The sequence below is a fragment of the Pleurodeles waltl genome, chromosome 8 (genome assembly GCF_031143425.1).
Source record: "Pleurodeles waltl isolate 20211129_DDA chromosome 8, aPleWal1.hap1.20221129, whole genome shotgun sequence".
NCBI lineage: Eukaryota > Metazoa > Chordata > Amphibia > Caudata > Salamandridae > Pleurodeles > Pleurodeles waltl.
Window position 1 is genome coordinate 1,462,289,104 of NC_090447.1, and position 19,131 is coordinate 1,462,308,234.

General features: G+C 50.1%; 1 protein-coding gene across 2 annotated transcripts in view; it reads right to left on the reverse strand.

Moving 5' to 3' along the window:
* The window catches only part of ZBTB20 (zinc finger and BTB domain containing 20), a 4,633,203-nt gene that overhangs the window by 4,121,149 nt on the left and 492,923 nt on the right, over positions 1 to 19,131 (reverse strand). The gene's annotated exons all lie outside the window — the stretch shown is intronic.

Sequence of the window (19,131 nt, forward strand, 5' to 3'; positions counted from 1 at the left end):
CTGTAGTCCACACAAAACCTCATCTCTCTCTTTCCATCTTTGGTGTGAGGTTTGGGGACTAAGACCACTGGGCTAGCCCAGGGGCTGTCAGAGTGCTCAATGACTCCCAATTCCAGCATCTTGTGGACTTCCACTTGGATGCTTTCCTTAACTTGGTCAGACTGTCTGAAAATTTAGTTTTTGACAGGCATACTGTCTCCTGTGTCCACATCATGGGTACACAGGTGTGTCTGACCAGGGGTTAGGGAAAAGAGCTCAGCAAACTGTTGCAGGACCTTCCTACAGTCAGATTGCTGTTGGCCAGAGAGGGTGTCTGAATAGATCACTCCATCAACTGAGCCATCTTTAGGGTCTGTGGAGAGGAGATCAGGGAGAGGTTCACTCTCAGCTTCCTGGTCCTCATCTGTTACCATCAACAGATTCACATCTGCCCTGTCATGGAAGAGTTTGAGGCGGTTCACATGGATCACCCTTTTGGGGGTCCTGCTAGTGCCTAGGTCTACCAGGTAGGTGACCTGACTCTTCCTCCCTAGCACTGGGTAAGGGCCACTCCATTTGTCCTGAAGTGTCCTGGGAGCCACAGTCTCCAGAATCCAGACTTTCTGCCCTGGCTGAAACTCAACCATAGCAGCCTTTTGGTCATACCACATCTTCTGGAGTTGTTGGCTGGCCTCAAGGTTTTTACTTGCCTTTTCCATATACTCTGCCATCCTTGAACGTAGGCCTAGTACATAGTCCACTGTATCTTGTTTAGGCTCATGAAGAGGTCTCTCCCAGCCTTCTTTTACAAGAGCTAGTGGTCCCCTTACAGGATGGCCAAACAGAAGTTCAAAGGGGGAAAACCCTACTCCCTTGTGAGGCACCTCTCTGTAGACGAAAAGCAGACATGGCAAGAGGACATCCCATCTCCTTTTGAGTTTTTCAGGGAGCCCCATGATCATGCCTTTCAATGTCTTGTTAAATCTTTCTACAAGACCATTGATTTGTGGATGGTATGGTGTGGTGAATTTGTAAGTCACCCCACACTCATTCCACATGTGTTTCAGGTATACTGACATGAAGTTGGTACCTCTGTCAGACACCACCTCCTTAGGAAATTCCACTCTGGTAAAAATACCAATGAGTGCTTTGGCTACTGCAGGGGCAGTAGTCGACCTAAGGGGAATTGCTTCAGGGTATCTAGTAGCATGATCCACTACTACTAGTATGTATTGGTTCCCTGAGGCTGTGGGAGGTTCAAGTGGACCCACTATGTCCACACCCACTCTTTCAAAGGGGACCCCCACCACTGGAAGTGGAATGAGGGGGGCCTTTGGGTGTCCACCTGTCTTACCACTGGCTTGACAGGTGGCACAGGAGACACAAAACTCCTTGACCTTCTGGGACATGTTGGGCCAATAGAAGTGGTTGACTAATCTCTCCCACGTCTTGGTCTGTCCCAAATGCCCAGCAAGAGGAATATCATGAGCTAAGGTCAGAATGAACTCCCTAAACTCCTGAGGCACTATCACTCTCCTAGTGGCACCAGGTTTGGGATCTCTTGCCTCAGTGTAAAGGAGTCCATCTTCCCAATAGACTCTATGTGTTCCTGTTATTCTTCCTTTGGACTCTTCAGCAGCTTGCTGCCTAAGGCCTTCAAGAGAGGGACAGGTTTCTTGTCCCTTACACAACTGTTCCCTTGAGGGTCCCCCTGGGCCTAGGAGCTCAACCTGATAAGGTTCTAACTCCATGGGCTCAGTTCCCTCAGAGGGCAGAACATCTTCCTGGGAAGAGTGGTTCTCTTTTTCTTGTTGTGTTGAAACTGGTTCCCCAGTTTTCTTTCATTTTCTCTTGGAGGGTTGGGCCCTTTTTCTAGGCTCCAACACCACTTTTTCACCCTGAGCCTTGCACTGTGCCCTTGTCTTGACACACACCAGTTCAGGGACACCCAGCATGGCTGCATGGGTTTTGAGTTCTACCTCAGCCCATGCTGAGGACTCCAGGTCATTTCCAAGCAAACAGTCTACAGGGATATTTGAGGAGACCACCACCTGTTTCAGGCCATTGACCCCTCCCCACTCTAAAGTTACCATAGCCATGGGATGTATTTTAGTCTGATTGTCAGCGTTGGTGACTGGATAAGTTTGTCCAGCCAGGTATTGACCAGGGGAAACCAGTTTCTCTGTCACCATGGTGACACTGGCACCTGTTTCCCTCAGGCCTTCTACACTTTGCCCATTAATTAAGAGTTGCTGCCTGTATTTTTGCATATTAGGGGGCCAGGTAGCCAGTGTGGCTAAATCCACCCCACCCTCAGAGACTAGTGTAGCTTCAGTGTGGACCCTGATTTGCTCTGATCACACTGTTGATCCCACTTGGAGACTGGCCATTCCAGTGTTAGCTGGAGTGGAGTTAGAAGTGGAACCTTTCTTGGGACAGGCCTTGTCTCCAGTTTGGTGTCCTTGCTGATTACAGCTACGACACCAGGCTTTTTTGGGATCAAAGGTTTTACCCTTGTACCCAAAATTGGATTGTGAAGAGGCTCTGGGCCCTCCCTCCTGAGCAGGTTTTTGGGGCCCTATAGAAGACTCTTTACTTTTTCCCTTCGATGTCTCAACACTCTTCCCCTGGGGAGTCTTTGTGACCCCTTTCTTTTGGTCACCCCCTGTGGAAGTCTTGGTCACCCTAGTCTTGACCCAATGGTCCGCCTTCTTTCCCAATTCTTGGGGAGAAATTGGTCCTAGGTCTACCAGATGCTGATGCAGTTTATCATTGAAACAATTACTTAACAGGTGTTCTTTCACAAATAAATTGTACAGCCCATCATAATCATTTACACCACTGCCTTGATTCCAACCATCCAGTGTTTTCACTGAGTAGTCAACAAAATCAACCCAGGTCTGGCTCGAGGATTTTTGAGCCCCCCTGAACCTAATTCTATACTCCTCAGTGGAGAATCCAAAGCCCTCAATCAGGGTAGCCTTCATGTGGTCATAGGATTCTGCATCTTTTCCAGAGAGTGTGAGGAGTCTATCCCTACACTTTCCAGTGAACATTTCCCAAAGGAGAGCACCCCAGTGAGATCTGTTTACTTTTCTGGTTGCACAAGCCCTCTCAAAAGCTGTGAACCATTTGTTGATGACATCACCATCTTCATATTTAGTTACAATACCTTTTGGGATTTTCAACATGTCAGGAGAATCTCTGACCCTATTTATGTTGCTGCCACCATTGATGGGACCAAAACCCATCTCTTGTCTTTCCCTTTCTATGGCTAGGAACTGTCTCTCTAAAGCCAATCTTTTGACCATCCTGGCTAACAAGAGGTCATCTTCATTGAGGCTGCCCTCAATGCTTCCAGAGTTGCTGGACTCTCCTGTGAGAGAAGCAGCATCTCTGACTATCACATTTGGAGTCAGGGTTTGAGAGACCCTGGGCTCCCTATCTAGGACTGGGGGTGGGAAATCCTCCAGTTCACTAGGTTCCCCCTGTGTGAGGCCATCATCAGAGGGGTTGTTTTTAGCAAACTCTGCCAAAAGCTCCTGGAGCTGTACTTTGGTAGGGTTTGAACCAGTTTTAATCTTTTTGATTTTGCAGAGAGACCTTAACTCTGACATCCTAAGATGCAGGTAAGAGGTGACGTTGAGTTCCATCACAATCTCTTCTGCATTAGACATAATGTTTCTAAAAGTTGGAATACTTTTTAAGAATCTAAAACTATCTCTAGAACTTAATTCAAACTTTTACAAAACTTTTAAACTCTAAAAGAAATGCTAACAGGGACTAACACAAGGCCCTAGCAGGACTTTTAAAAATTTAGAAAAATAGCTCAAATTTCAAAACTCAGTTTCTAATGAAAATTTTTGGAATTTAGTCGTGTGATCAGGTATTGGCTGAGTAGTCCAGCAAATGCAAAGTCTTGTACCCCACCGCTGATCCACCAATGTAGGAAGTTGGCTCTGTATGTACTATTTCAATGTAAGAAATAGCATGCACAGAGTCCAAGGGTTCCCCTTAGAGGTAAGATAGTGGCAAAAAGAGATAATTCTAATGCTCTATTTTGTGGTAGTGTGGTCGAGCAGTAGGCTTATCAGAGGGTAGTGTTAAGCATTTGTTGTACACACACAGGCAATAAATGAGGAACACACACTCAAAGACAATTCCAGGCCAATAGGTTTTTTATATAGGAAAATATGTTTTCTTAGTTTATTTTAAGAACCACAGGTTCAAGATTTACAAACAATACTTTAAATGAAAGGTATTTCACTTAGGAACTTTAGGAACTTTGAATTAGCAAAATAGCATATACAGTTTTCACACAAATGGCAATAAACTATTTTAAAACTGGACACTGCAATTTTCAACAGTTCCTGGGGGAGAGAAGTGTTTGTTAGTTTTGCAGGTAAGTAAACCACCTTCAGGGTTCAAAGTTGGGTCCAAGGTAGCCCACCGTTGGGGGTTCAGGGCAACCCCAAAGTTACCACACCAGCAGCTCAGGGCCGGTCAGGTGCAGAGGTCAACACACATAGGCTTCAATGGAGAAAGGGGTGCCCCGGTTCCAGTCTGCCAGCAGGTAAGTACCCGTGTCTTTGGAGGGCAGACCAGGGGGGTTTTGTAGGGCACCGGGGGGGACATAAGTCAGCACAAAAAGCACACCCTCAGCGGCATGGGGGCGGCCGGGTGCAGTGTGCAAACAGGCATCTGGTTTGCAATATAGTTCAATGGGAGACCAAGGGGTCTCTTCAGCGATGCAGGCAGGCAAGGGGGGGGCTCCTCGGGGTAGCCACCAGCTGGGCAAGGGAGAGGGCCACCTGGGGGTCGCTCCTGCACTGGAGATCGGATCCTTCAGGTCCTGGGGGCTGCGGATGCAGTGTCCTTACCAGGCGTCGGGTCTTTGAAGCAGGCAGTCGAGGTCAGGGGGAGCCTCTGGATTCCCTCTGCAGGCGTCGCTTTGGGGTTCAGGGGGGTCAACTCTGGCTACTCACGGGCTCGCAGTCACTGGGGAGTCCTCCCTGTAGTTTTGGTTCTCCACAAGTCGAGCCGGGGGCGTCAGGTGCAGAGTGCAAAGTCTCACGCTTCCGACGGGAAACGTGTGTTCTTTCAAAGTTGCTTCTTTGTTGCAAATATGCTTCTTCCTTGGAGCAGAGCCGCTGTCCTCGGGAGTTCTTGGTCCTTTTAGATGCAGGGTAGTCGTCTGAGGCTTCAGAGGTTGCTGGACCCTGTGGAACGCGTCGCTGGAGCAGATCTTTTGAAGTGGGGAGACAGGCCGGTAGAGCTGGGGCCAAAGCAGTTGGTGTCTCCGTCTTCTCTGCAGGTTTTTCAGCTCAGCAGACCTTCTTCGTCTTAGGTTGCAGGAATCTATCTTCCTAGGTTCTGGGGGACCCTAAATACTCAATTTAGGGGTGTGTTTAGGTCTGGGGGGTTAGTAGCCAATGGCTACTAGCCCTCAGGGTGGCTACACCCTCTTTGTGCCTCCTCCCTGAGGGGAGGGGGGCACATCCCTAATCCTATTGGGGGAATCCTCCATCTGCAAGGTGGAGGATTTCTAAAAGTCAGAGTCACCTCAGCTCAGGACACCTTAGAGGCTGTCCTGACTGGCCAGCGACTCCTCCTTGTTTTTCTCATTATCTCCTCCGGCCTTGCCGCCAAAAGTGGGGCAGTGGCCGGAGGGGGCGGGCAACTCCACTAGCTGGAGTGCCCTGGGGTGCTGTAACAAAGGGGGTGAGCCTTTGAGGCTCACCGCCAGGTGTTACAGTTCCTGCAGGGGGAGGTGAGAAGCACCTCCACCCAGTACAGGCTTTGTTACTAGCCACAGAGTGACAAAGGCACTCTCCCCATGTGGCCAGCAACATGTCTGGTGTGTGGCACGCTGCTAAAACTAGTCAGCCCACACTGGAAGTCGGTATGGTTCCAGAAGGCATCTCTAAGATGCCCTCTGGGGTGTATTTCACAATAAAATGTACACTGGCATCAGTGTGCATTTATTGTGCTGAGAAGTTTGATACCAAACTTCACAGTTTTCAGTGTAGACATTATGGTGCTGTGGAGTTCGTGCATGACAGACTCCCAGACCATATACTCTTATGGCTACCCTGCACTTACAATGTCTAAGGTTTTGCTTAGACACTGTAGGGGCATAATGCTCATGCACTTATGCCCTCACCTATGGTATAGTGCACCCTGCCTTAGGGCTGTAAGGCCTGCTAGAGGGGTGAGGTTGGCATGGCACCCTGAGGCGAGTGCCATGTCGACTTAGTCATTTTATCCCCACCAGCACACACAAGCTGGCAAGCAGTGTGTCTGTGCTGAGTGAGTGGTCCCCAGGGTGGCATGTGCAATGCTGCAGCCCTTAGAGACCTTCCCTGGCATCAGGGCCCTTGGCACCAGGGGTACCAGTTACAAGGGACTTACCTGGATGCCAGGGTGTGCCAATTGGGTAAACAAAAGTACAGGTTAGGGAAAGAACACTGGTGCTGGGGCCTGGTTAGCAGGCCTCAGCACACTTTCAAATCATAACTTGGCATCAGCAAAGGCAAAAAGTCAGGGGGTAACCATGCCAAGGAGGCATTTCCTTACACCCTTGGAGAGCACTTCTGCAGCAAGAGAGTAGCAAGACAGCAGGGAAACAGCAATTCAGCATTCCTTCATAGAAAGCAGTCAGGTGAGTCCTTTGGGCAGCAAGGCAGTTCTTCTTGGCAGAATGCAGGCTCCGGTTCAGGTTTCTTCTCCAGGAAGTGTCTGAGTTGGTAAGGCAGAGGCCCTGTTGTTATACCCAAATGTGCCTTAGAAGTGGGGGAGACTTCAAAGAGTGGCTTCGAAGTGCACCAGGTCCCCTTTCAGTTCAATCCTGTCTGCCAGGGTCCCAGTAGGGGGTGTGGCAGTCCTTTGTGTGAGAGCAGGCCCTCCACCCTCCCAGCCCAGGAAGACCCATTTAAAATGCAGATGTATGCAAGTGGGCTGAGTATCCAGTGCTTGGGGTTTGTCTGAGTGAATGCACAAGGAGCTGTCAACTAAACCCAGCCAGACGTGGATTGTAAGGCACAGAAAGATTTAAATGCAGAGAAATGCTCACTTTCTAAAAGTGGCATTTCTAAAATAGTAATATTAAATCCAACTTCACCAGTCAGCAGGATTTTGTATCACCATTCTGGCCATACTACATATGACCTACTCCTTTCAGATCAGCAGCTACCACTCAAACAGTATTTGAGGGCAGCCCCAATGTTAGCCTATGAAGGGAGCAGGCCTCACAGCAGTTTAAAAACGAACTTAGGAGTTTTACACTACCAGGACATGTAAACTACACAGGTACATGTCATGTTTTTTACCTACACAGCACCCTGCCCTAGGGGTTACTTAGGGCACACCTTAGGGGTGACTTATATGTAGAAAAAGGGGGGTTTTAGGCTTGGCAAGTACTTTCAAATGCCAGGTCGAATTGGCAGTGAAACTGCACACACAGGCCTTGCAATGGCAGGCCTGAGACAAGGTTAAGGGGCTACTGAAGTGGGTGGCACAATCAGTGCTGCGGGCCCACTAGTAGCTTTTAATCTACAGGCCCTGGGCACATATGGTGCACTCTACTAGGGACTTAAAAGTAAATTAAATAGCCCAATTGGGTATGATCCAAGGTTACCATGTTTAAAGGGAGAGAGCATATGTACTTTAGCACTGTTTGGCAGTGGTAAAGTGTGCAGTCTAGAAACCAGCAAAGACAGTATCTCAAAAGTGGAGGGAGGCAGGCAAAAAGGTAGGGGTGACCACCCTAATGCTGTCAGGTCTAACAATCATGCAACCCTATATGCAACAAAGATGATTTTTTTAACTTTTTGAATATGAAAATAATAAAATGTTTGCTTTCTACACAGGGACAACTTTAAACTTCAGTAGCTAGAAGCAGTGGCTTAGCTAGGTTTCCATGGGCCCTAGTGCATGTAAGGTAGGTGATGGGACCCCTCACTCAGGTGATATACCAGTCGGTCAGTTGCCTCTGACACTCCTTAAGCTTCTTTGCCATAGTCTGCATTTGCCATATCAAAACTCACCACCATTCTAATGCACAGGCTATTGTATTTCTAGTCCCTGCACTGCATTCCTGCAAGTTAATGGCATAATCCTTTAAAGCATTACAAAAGCTAATGGGGTTGGCCATCATAAAGTGCATGTACACAAAGATATAATATGTAGGGACCCCACACTCACATTGTTGCCCTATGCTGCACTCACCAAGGCAAATGCCTCACTCTGCACTCACACTGGCACAACTTTAAACCTGCAGGCCACTTACCGTGCACTTCAAAAGACAGTGTTAATCCTGAATTCACAAGGGCACTCACAAAAAATAGTGGACATTCTGCACTCACACAAGCAGGCACAGGATGAGTATCTGGGTTATCGTTCTGCTAGTGCAATTCAAAGCTGTTAAGGTAAACTGCACTGAAGCCTGAATGACCATTGAGGTTATCTAATCTCCCATCACCTATAATTAGACCAGCACTGCAGGCTATGTGAGTCTGGTGTTTGTGGACTTTTGCGGTGAAGAGTTTTAGCATCAAAAATGGTCCCACTTGCCTCCTAAAAACAAGGTGGTGGTTTTCTTTGCAGTGCATGCATATCCTACAGTAAAAAAAAGAAATAAAGAAAGAAAAACAAAAGAAAAAATATGCCAACCAAATGTGCAGCGCATGTGCCTCAATACAAAATTGTAAAGTAAAGCTTTGCACTAGTCTGCCACTTTGGAACAGTGTAAAAGTGATTACTAAATGTTGGTGTAGTAGCACACTGTTTTTATAAACTGCACATTTTCCTGTGAAATGAGCTTTAAATTTGCACAGATATATAGTTTTACTGATAAAACTATATAGTGCACAATGTGTGAAATTTGGGTTTCGGCAAATATTTGTCATTTGCGCATCACCTATTAGTGTTGTGGTTTGATCCTATTAAAATGTATGTTTTCATCACACTTCAACATTAGAAAAATGGCTTCAATTATGCTCTTCTATTTATTATGAAATATTTGTACAATTTATTTTTTAGGTATTTAAATGTTGTTGTGTGTTACAAGAAAACTACAGACTACAATCTTTCCTTTGACAACAACAAGTTTGTCAGATAGCTCACTTTATAAAATCTTCACTGTTTGCAGTAAGAGAAAGAAAAGTAAACTCTAAATTCCATGTTAAAAGAATAAGACATTTGACCTGTGTTTAAACATACAGCAAATGCGACAAGATAAAAACACATTTTAAAGTCATCTTTAATGCTTATTCACCTTGGGAACTCCAGCATGATTATTTTGGAGTCAGTTGGGCCCCCTCCCATTTCTGGCCACACCTGACACCCATACACACACCACACCCACACACCCACACCACTATAAAACACACACCCACATTACCCACAACCTTTTACGACTACAAAGCATTGCCACCAGACAGACACCAAGACCACTGACACAACTAGAGCCACACACTTCTCACATCTATACACCACTCAAGCACTCCACATCACACAGTGCAACACATTACCCAACACACTCTCACCAGCACACCACACATAACACCCATGGCACCACAAAGACACCCCCGTTTCACAGAGGAGGAGCTAAGGGTCATGGTGGAGGAAATTGTCAGGGTAGAGCCACAGCTATTTGAGCACAGGTGCAGCAGATATCAGTAGCCAGAAAGATGGAGCTTTGGCGGAGAATCGTGGACAGGGTCAATGCTGTGGGACAGTACCCCAGAACTAGGGCTGACACCAGGAAGAGGTGGAACGACCTACAGGGGAAGGTCTGTTCCATAGCAGCAAGACACCCGCTGGCTATCCAGAGGACTGGCGGTGGACCCCCACCTTCCCCCCCACAACTCAAAGCATGGGAGGAGCAAGTCTTGGCAATACTGCATCCTGAGGGCCTGGCCAGAGTCGGCGGAGGACTGGACTTTGGTAAGTCAATTTTCAACAATTATCACCCCCCATACCTGCATGCCATCACACACCCTCACTCCCATCACTCCACCACATCCCACACACTCAACCATCACATCTCACTTATCCCAATACCAAGCCCTGCATGCTGTACCAATGCATGGACACCCCTCACAGACCTGCATGGACACTCATCACTAAAGCATGCACACCATAGAGAACTAAAAATCCCACCATACACTAACATACACAAGTGAAAGCTGGCAGGGCAAATCCAACCACAGAGGCGAAGCCATGGATGTACAACATGTCAGACACATAAACCATAACACATTGTTTACATCCCCACAGGTACCCCAGCCAATGTCAGCGGAGAGGAGGTGCCAGCACTATCCAGTCTCCCAACAGAAGAGGCACACAGTGATGACAGTAACTATGGTCTTCCGGATCTGGACGATCTACCTGGCCATCAGGGACCACTGGACAGCCGGTTACCCAAGCCCAGTCACACACCACCACAGAGCCTCCCCCATCTGGAAACACCACCACAGCACCCACCCAGCGTACCCACACCTCTGTCCCCAGGACACGTCAATCAGCACTGTGCCCACCTCTACAGGGACCCCAGGCCACACCTCGCTCCGAAGACAATCAGGGAACTGGGCTTAGTGGCAGTGGGCACAAGGTTCTGGGGACAAAGGCACAGGCCAATAGGGAAACTGGGAGGAGTGCTGTGCACCAGGGGGAAGACAGGCCCAGGGAACTGACTCTCCAGGAGGCACTCTCCGAGATCCTGGGAGCCTATCAACATTCCCAGGACACGATGGGCAAGATCATGGACAACATGCAGGAGAACAGGTGGCTGCAGGAGGGACAGTACCAGGGGATCAGGGAGGACTTGCATGCCATCAACAACACCCTGATCTCAATGTCAGGGGTGCTGGCAGACATGGCCAACATTATTAGAGAGACAGTCTCAAATCAGCGGGGCCCTGCCACTAGCCAGACATCTGAACAGCGTTCCACTTCCGCTGCTGCTAGCGGACAGGAGGCCCCGCCACAGGACTCACAGGCCACCAGCACCCCTCCCCCTGCAGAAGGTGAACCACCCCGCAAACATTCCCTGTGATCCAGACAGAAGCCAGAGACACTTGCCAAGACCCCCACCAGGAAATGAGACTCTCCTGATTGTCACCCTTGTGTCCCACTCAGTCACCCTGTCCACTTTGAACTGCCATTTCTCCCCTTCCTATGTCACCTTGGACAATTCACCTGTTCTACAAACAGACTGGAACAATACCCTGGGCTTTCCTCCATCATCACTGTAGGAGGCTGGACTGGCTTGTAGTGAGTACCAAGGGGTACTTACACCTTGCACCAGGCCCAGGTATCCCTTATTAGTGTAGAGGGGTGTCTAGCAGCTTAGGCTGATAGAAAATGGTAGCTTAGCAGAGCAGCTTAGGCTGAACTAGGAGACGAGTGAAGCTCCTACAGTACCACTAGTGTCATATGCACAATATCATAAGAAAACACAATACACAGATATACTAAAAATAAAGGTACTTTATTTTTATGACAATATGCCAAAAGTATCTCAGTGAGTACCCTCAGTATGAGGATAGCAAATATACACAAGATATATGTACACAATACCAAAATATGCAGTAATAGCAATAGAAAACAGTGCAAACAATGTATAGTCACAATAGAATGCAATGGGGGCACGTAGGGATAAGGGCAACACAAACCATATACTCTAGAAGTGGAATGCGAACCACGAATGGACCCCAAACCTATGTGACCTTGTAGAGGGTCGCTGGGACTGTAAGAAAACAGTGAGGGTTAGAAAAATAGCCCACCCCAAGACCCTGAAAAGTGGGTGCAAAGTGCACCTTAGTTCCCCAAAGAGCACAGAAGTCGTGATAGGGGAATTCTGCCAGAAACAACAACACCAGCAATGCAACAACTATGGATTTCCTGACGAGGGTACCTGTGGAACAAGGGGACCAAGTCCAAGAGTCACGATCAAGTCGGGATTGGGCAGATGCCCAGGAAATGCCAGCTGTGGGTGCAAAGAAGCTGCCACTGGATGGTAGAAGCTGAGGATTCTGCAGGAACGACAAGGGCTAGAAACTTCCCCTTTGGAGGATGGATGTCCCACGTCGTGAAGAGTCATGCAGAAGTGTTTTTGTGCAGAAAGACCACCAACAAGCCTTGCTAGCTGCAAAGGTCGCAGTTAGGGTTTTTGGATGCTGCTGTGGCCCAGGAGGGACCAGGATGTCGCCAATTGCGTGAGGAGACAGAGGGGGCACCCAGCAAGACAAGGAGCCCACTCAGAAGCAAGCAGCACCCGCAGAAGTGCTGGAACAGGCACTATGAAGTGGAGTGAACTGGAGCTCACCCGAAGTCACAAAAGAGAGTCCCACGACGCCGGAGGACAACTCAGGAGGTCGTGCACTGCAGGTTAGAGTGCCAGGGACCCAGGCTTGGCTGTGCACAAAGGAAATCCTGGAAGAGTGCACAGGAGCCAGAGCAGCTGCAAAACATGTGGTTCCCAGCAATGCAGTCTAGCGTGGGGAGGCAAGGACTTACCTCCACCAAACTTGGACTGAAGAGTCACTGGACTGTGGGAGTCACTTGGACAGAGTTGCTGAGTTCAAGGGACCTCGCTCGTCGTGCTGAGAGGAAACCCAGAGGACCGGTGAAGCAGTTCTTTGGTGCCTGCGGTTGCAGGGGGAAGATTCCGTCGACCCACGGGAGATTTCTTCGGAGCTTCTAGTGCAGAGAGGAGGCAGACTACCCCCACAGCATGCACCACCAGGAAAACAGTCGAGAAGGCGGCATGATCAGCGTTACAAGGTCACAGTAGTCGTCTTTGCTATTTTGTTGCAGTTTTGCAGGCTTCCAGCGCGGTCAGCAGTCGATTCGTTGGCAGAAGGTGAAGAGAGAGATGCAGAGGAACTCTGATGAGCTCTTGCATTCGTTATCTAAAGAATTCCCCAAAGCAGAGACCCTAAATAGCCAGAAAAGGAGGTTTGGCTACCTAGGTGAGAGGATAGGCTAGCAACACAGGTAGGAGCCTATCAGAAGGAGTCTCTGACGTCACCTACTGGCCCTGGCCACTCAGAGCAGTCCAGTGTGCCAGCAGCACCTCTGTTTCCAAGATGGCAGATGTCTGGAGCACACTGGAGGAGCTCTGGGCACCTCCCAGGGGAGGTGCAGGTCAGGGGAGTGGTCACTCCCCTTTCCTTTGTCCAGTTTCGCGCCAGAGCAGGGCTTGAGGATCCCAGAACCGGTGTAGACTGGCTTATGCAGAAATGGGCAGCATCTGTGCCCATGAAAGCATTTCCAGAGGCTGGGGGAGGCTACTCCTCCCCTGCCTTAACACCTTTTTCCAAAGGGAGAGGGTGTAACACCCTCTCTCTGAGGAAGTCCTTTGTTCTGCCTTCCTGGGCCAAGCCTGGCTGCCCAGGAGGGCAGAAACCTGTCTGAGGGGTTGGCAGCAGCAGCTGCTGCAGTGAAACCCCTGAAAAGGCAGTTTGGCAGTACCCGGGTCTGTGCTAGAGACCCGGGGAATCATGGGATTGTCTCCCCAATACCAGGATGGCATTGGGGGGGCAATTCCATGATCTTAGACATGTTACATGGCCATGTTCGGAGTTACCATTGTGAAGCTACACATAGGTAGTGACCTATGTGTAGTGCACGCGTGTAATGGTGTCCCCGCACTCACAAAGTCTGGGGAATTTGCCCTGAACAATGTGGGAGCACCGTGGCTAGTGCCAGGGTGCCCACACACTAAGTAACTTAGCACCCAACCTTTACCAGGTAAAGGTTAGACATATAGGTGACTTATAAGTTACTTAAGTGCAGTGGTAAATGGCTGTGAAATAATGTGGACGTTATTTCACTCAGGCTGCAGTGGCAGGCCTGTGTAAGAATTGTCAGAGCTCCCTATGGGTGGCAAAAGAATTGCTGCAACCCATAGGGATCTCCTGGAACCCCAATACCCTGGGTACCTCAGTACCATATACTAGGGAATTATAAGGGTGTTCCAGTATGCCAATGTAAATTGGTGAAATTGGTCACTAGCCTGTTAGTGACAATTTGGAAAGAAATGAGAGAGCATAACCACTGAGGTTCTGATTAGCAGAGCCTCAGTGAGACAGATAGTCATAACACAGGTAACACATACAGGGCACACTTATGAGCACTGGGGCCCTCGCTGGCAGGGTCCCAGTGACACATACAACTAAAACAACATATAAACAGTGAAATATGGGGGTAACATGCCAGGCAAGATGGTACTTTCCTACAATCACCCAATCCCATTGCACTTTCCCCCTATGTGTTAGCACTTCAATAAACACCCTTTGAAAAAAATAAATTTGGAGTATGTTATGTATATCAAATATGTATTCTTTGCAACAGGTACAAACATTGCAAATTAACTGTACATCAAATGAGCATAGATTAATGTAGCTGCCTGAAGTGATCACACCAGGAGTAAATGTCAATTCACCAACTTCTGCAAAATGAATTGCCAGAGGGAACAGTAAATGGGCATAGAAGTGGGAAATATCAGCAAGCCATTGCCACACAGATTACAACCAAAGGGATTGAAATGTAAAGTTACACTGTCCTACTTGTGTGTCATTGGAAGAATTGTCGTATAACTGATGTTCTGCTGTCCTCCTCCTCATCCTCTACCTCCTCATTCTCACTGTCCTCAGGGTCTACTGCTGCCACACGGGCATCCCCAGTTTCCTCCCCCTGCAGAAAAGGGACATGGTGTCTGAGGGCCAGGTTGTGCAACATGCAGCATGCCACTACTATTTGGCAGACCTTCTTTGGTGAGTAGCAAAGGGATCCACCTATTAGATGGTGGCACCGGAACCTGGCCTTCAGGAGGCCAAAGGTCCTTCCAACATGTGCCTCATTATAACGTTCTTCAGCCCTTGTCCTCACAGGGGTCAGCAGCCATGATAGGTTTGGGTAACGAGAGTCACCTGTAAATATTGAGGGACAACATTTAGCCACACACTATCCTGTATGGCCCACAACATACCCATACACCAATATATACTGGGTGGGAACCAGGGATCACGTATTAGCCACACCGTGTGCCTCTGTAGTTGGGACATCACATTTGGGATGCTGCTATTCCTCAGGGCAAAGGCATCATGCACCGACCCAGGATACTTAGCACTGACATGGGAGATGGACTGGTCTGCCAAGCACACCATCTGAACATTCATGGAGTGGAAGCTCTTACGATTCCTGAACACCTGTTCATTCTGCTGGGGCGGATCGAGGGGGACAAATGCAATATGTGTACCATCAATCGCCCCAATTATGTTGGGGATATGTCCCATTACATAAAACTCGGCCTTCATTGTGGCCAAATCCTCAACCTGGGGAAAAACAATGTTGCTGCACATGTGTTTTATCAGCACAGACAACACTCTTGTCAGCACGTTTGAGAACATTGGCTGTGACATTCCTGCTGCCAAGCCCACTGTCACTTGGAAAGAACCAGTTGCCAGGAAATGGAGTACACATAGCACTTGCACAAGAGGGGGGATCCCAGTGGGGTGACGGAGAGCAGATATCAGGTCATGCTCCAATTGGGCACACAGTTCTATGATTGTGGCCCTGTCAAGTCTATAGGTGAGATAATGTGCCTGTCCTCCAGTGTTACCAATTCCACCAGGGGTCTGTACACTGGGGTATGTCCCCATCTCCTATTCATCCGCAGCGGTAGGTATTCAAGGGGAACAAGAGTGAGGGGGCTGTCACACACTGAACATTGGAGCCACAACAGGAGTGTGCAATCTGTGAACTTGTAATGGGTCAGTGTGATTTGTCCAGTATGTACCTATTTCTCCTGTGACGCAGCATGAATCCATAGGGCTGCCCCCCCATGAAGTGGCGTCTGCCTGTCCTGTGTGGAGGGACAGGTGGAAGTGAGGTAATTCCGCTGACGTTGTGGGCCTTGGCGGGAGACGGTCGGGACCCGGCGTGCAACTCCTCATTGGTTAATATTGGGCTCTATGGGTTACAGTGGCCAATGGTGATCTACGCCGGCGGTGACGGTATGAACCGCCGCGGACGTGACCACCATTTTCTATCAGATTCCTCACTTGTTTCCTGACCTTCCATAGGAGAGGACCTACACTGCATGTGCTGCTGTGACCTGTGTCTGGAACCTACCATGGCCTGTGTGACTGGGGAAAGGGCCCCAGCCTTCACTTCGGAGGAGTTGGAGAGACTGGTGGATGGGGTCGTACCCCAGTACGGACTGCTGTATAGACCTCCAGACCAGCAGGTGAGTACACTGTGGGCACGATGCATGTGGCATGGAGTTGTGTGTGTGAAGGCCTAGTGAAAGTGGGGTGGGTGGATGTCCTCTTTGCGGTGTACACGTTGTGTGCCGGGCTATGTGTGTGCCAATGGTGATGGAAACGGGCTGGACCGTTTGTCTAATGGTCTTTTCCTGTGTGTAATGCCTCTGCAGGTCAGCGCCCATCAAAAGAAGGGTATATGGCGTGCCATCGCCTAGGAGGTGCGGACCCTGGGGGTCTATGGCAGGCAGAGCACCGACTGTCGCAAACGGTGGGAGGACCTGAGACGCTGGGTACGGAAGATGTCAGAGGCCATGCTGGGGATGACCTCCCAACCAGGAAGAGGTGCCCGTCGAACCTGACCCCCCTGATGGCCCGCATACTAGCCGTGGCCCATCCCGAACTGGATGGGCGCTTGAGGGCATCACAGCAGCCACAAGGGGCACAACTTACAGCTGGTGGGGTGGTGTCCGGGTGGTGGATGTGTGTTAGTGGGTGCCCCTAGTCCAGGCCTGATATAGCAGCGTAGGTCCTCTGGTGGCTAGGGTCCTGAAGGGATAATCCTGCCTACCTAGCTTGTAAGTATCCACTACTGGTCAGGGCTGCGTGGGTCCCAGGTATGCTGCAGTTGGCGGTGTGTGCCCCTCCTCATACCTTGGTGGCTAGCAATATCAGTGGTGGTGCAATGCATAGTGCGTAGGCCTGTTCCCTGTGTGTGAGGGTGCTGTGTATGCCAACGGTGGTGTTGGTGCAGCCATTTACCCATTGTATCCTTTGTCTCTCTTCCCCCTTTCTTGTTTTGTCATCCTGTCCTTATGTGCATTAGCATCATCTCGCAGAGGAGCAGAGGCACCAGCGATGGAGGGAGCTGCATCCCACAGGACCCAGGAGGCAGAGTCCACCGACGCTGAGGGCACCAGAAAGACGGAGGGCGATTGGAGCACTAAGGTGGGGACTCGAGGGGACAATTCAGACACAGATACCTCCTCTGATGGAAGCTCTCTGGTAGTGGCGGACACTTATGTGACCACCCCAGCTACAGGTACAGCCGCCACCCCCGTACCAGCACCGCCCTCCCACCAGCCCCTCATCGAGTTGCTAGTGCCCACTCACTAAGGAGGTTGGGCATCTCCTTCACTCCAGGCACCTCAGGCCCTGCCCCAGTTAGCCCTGCTGCCCTGAGTGAGGAGGCTATTGACTTCCTGAGATCCGTCTCTGTAGGGCAGTCAACCATTGTGAATGCTATCCAGGGGCTGGCAGCCCAGATGCAACAATCTAATGCGTTCCTGGAGGGCATTCACACTGGATTGGCAGCCAAACAGAGAATGATCCAGGCTCTGGGCTCCTCTCTGATGGCAGCCATTGTCCATGTTTCTACCGCCCCCCCCCTCCAACTACCACTTCCCAGTCCCATTCCCCTCAACCCCAACCCATCCCAAGCAGACAGCCAGATGAGCATGCACACAGGACAACACCCAAGAGTGCCACAGGCAAACACAAGCACCACACTTCATCCCACAGGTACTCACACAAACACCATCCAATTGCAGACACAACTACATCCACTATTTCCACTGTCACCCCCTGCTCCTCCTCCTCCTCCGCCTCCAACCCAGTTACGTCCACACTCACAGCTGCATGCACAACATGAACATCCACTACCTGCATCATCACAACACCAAGCAGAACACACACGTCACTGGCAGACACCTCCACAACAGCCATGCACACATCCCTGGTGTCCTCTCCCACTGTGTCTGTCCCTCCCTCCTAAAGTACACAAACACAATCACTCAGACACCCAACAGCCATCCACCTCACAACAGCATACAGCCCATGCACCTGCACCCAAATCCAGCAGACAAACACCTCCAACAACTACTCCCTCGTCCTCCACTCCCATTCTTTCTCCCTCTTCCCACCCCAGTGTCCCTAAGAAACTTTTCCTTTCCACCATTGACCTCTTCCCTCCCCATCCCCCCTGTCCTGCACATATGGCCAGGGTATCACAAACCCAGCCAAGCACCTAAGCCACACAGTCCACGGCCCCAGTTCCATCCGCACCTACTTGTGGTGGAAAGGATTCCAGGCCACATATACTGAAGGGGAAGGAGCCTGCACCAGCCAGCCGAAAGGGGAAGGAGCCTGCACCAGCAGGCAAGAAGGGCAAGGAGCCTGCACCAGCAGCTGTCATGGAGCCCCCACTACCAACTGTGGTTGTGCAGCCATCCGAGGGTGCAGGGGCTGTGCAGGAGCGTCCCACCACCACCACCAGCACCACCACAGTGCAGCTGTCACCGCCAGCGGACGCAATGTGATCCTGCCTCCATGGACTGCTATGCGGCCTGTCCACTCCAGAACTAGCGGTCAAGACACCCACTCGAGAGACTGTGGCCTATCACTCCCCAGGACCAAGCACAGGGCATGTTGCCCCCTCCAGGGTCAGTGGGGAAGACACAACCTCTAGAGACTGTGCCTTGCACTCCCCAGGACAGAGTAATGGACATGTTGCCCCCTCCAGAACCAGTGGGCAAGTCACCCACCTGAGAGACTGTGGTCTATCACTCCCGAGGACAGAGTAATGGGCATGTTGCCCCCTCCAGAACCAGTGGGCAAGTCACCCACCTGAGAGACCGTGGCCTATCACTCCCCAGGACACAGAAATGGGCACGTTGCCCACTCTAGAAACAGTGGGGAAAACACCCACTCGAGAGACTGTGGCCTATCACTCCCCAGGACCAAGCACAGGGCATGTTGCCCCGTCCAGAACCAGTGGGGAAGACACCCACTTCAGAGACTGTGGACTTGCACTCCCCAGGACAGAGTAATGGGCATGTTGCCCCCTCCAGAATCAGTGGTCTTGTTTCCGCTCCTGGCTGAG